Source organism: Psammomys obesus, unplaced genomic scaffold (assembly GCF_907164565.1).
Source record: "Psammomys obesus unplaced genomic scaffold, mPsaObe1.curated_primary_1811, whole genome shotgun sequence".
Lineage (NCBI taxonomy): Eukaryota > Metazoa > Chordata > Mammalia > Rodentia > Muridae > Psammomys > Psammomys obesus.
Genome location: NW_026590004.1, coordinates 329,585 through 331,267, shown reverse-complemented (window position 1 = coordinate 331,267; position 1,683 = coordinate 329,585).

Sequence of the window (1,683 nt, the reverse complement as noted above, 5' to 3'; positions counted from 1 at the left end):
ACTATTGCACGGATCACACAAATTCAATGTTTACATCTACTTATTGGGCCCATTCGGAGGCCCAGGGTGAAGGTGCTTGCTGCTGAGCCTGACTTTGATTCCTGTGACCCGCACGATGGAGCAGAGGAGGCCAACTGCCTGGAACTTGCCACTGACACGGGAATGTAGCGGCACCCCAACACACATAAACATTTGTTTATAGTTAAACAGCTCATAATTTGGAGGAAGCCTATGAATCATCCTTGCCTGATCTAAAGAATCAGTCTTTACTCTCTCCTATAACCCTTGGTTTCTGCTTCTTACATGAATGATCCCCGTAAAGGGGGATATTTCTTGACTCCTTTGTAAGCCAATAATTGTATATCTATTTATCAGTGCAAATAGCCATTTCGTATCATTTCATATTTCATGTGAAAGACAACTGCTAACAGAAATAAAATGAATTTCACTTATTCAGAGCCAGAAGACCATTATTGTATTTTCACTCTCCAGAGACCGCCTTCCTAGGGCATGCAATGATATGTGTATACATGTCTATATGCATGTATACATACACGTATGTATTCATGTATGTGTGGGTGTGTATATACGTGTGCATTGCAAGCATGAACGCGCCTCTGTGTATGCATACATGTATGCTTTTGTGTGTATACATGTGTTGTGTTCCTATATGTACACATTATTTCTGTGTATGTGTGCGCCTGTTTGTGTGAGTCTTGTGTGTACATGTATTTCTCTTCTTATGTTTTTAGGGTCATGCTTGTGTCTGCATGTACATGTGTGTATATTTGTATTCACTTGTGTATGTGGGTGGCTGGAATATAAACACTGCAACATGGGACATAAGCACACAGTCCTCCTAGGAGATAGGAGGTGTGTACTGGATTTTCAATGCTAGTTGTTGACTCTGTCAACTGTTAAGTGATTATTCAGTGACAATTTTGAAGTGAGGAACCGAGTCAGAGCCCCAGTGGCTAGCAAAAGGAGAAACGAAATAAAAAAAAAAAAAACACAGAGGGTCAGATCCATTCTGTTGAGAGCGCCTGTCTGGAGTTGTGAGGGCCTTGGAAGGCCAAAGGGGGAGGATAAACCTACTGTCCATGGACTACATTTGAGAGAAAGCAGTGAGCTCCATGGCTCGAGTGATGTGGTGTGCACGGGACATGGTCAGGGTCCAAAGCTCTCAATGTCATGTGCACAAGCTCTCTCCGCCACCTATTCTGATTCTCTCATATTGATACAGTCACATCCTAAGCAACTCTAGAAACAAAGATAGAGATGCTCTCTGCTAAAATACATTTGAACTCGACAAAGCTACACGCTGTGAACCCCACAAGAGAGCAAACCCGCGTGCAGTCCCATTGCCATGCTTTGGCCCCACTGAGAAAGCAGATGGCAGAGCTGAAGCTAGAAATCATGCCTGTCAAGTACAGCACATCCGAATGCCTCCAGACGGCTTAGCTACAATTCCCACGGCATTCTCCAGCCACCGGGATGTGTGGGCTTCGTGACTTTGGAACTAGAATTATTGACTTGTCGGCTTACAGCAAGTTTTCAGGCCTGAGGAGAATAACTTCTGGAATTCTGGCTCATGATTCAAATCAACACCTTCCAGTGCTTCTGATGCACCGAAATGGTGTGTGTGTGTGTGTGTGTGTGTGTGTGTGTGTGTGTGTGTGTGTG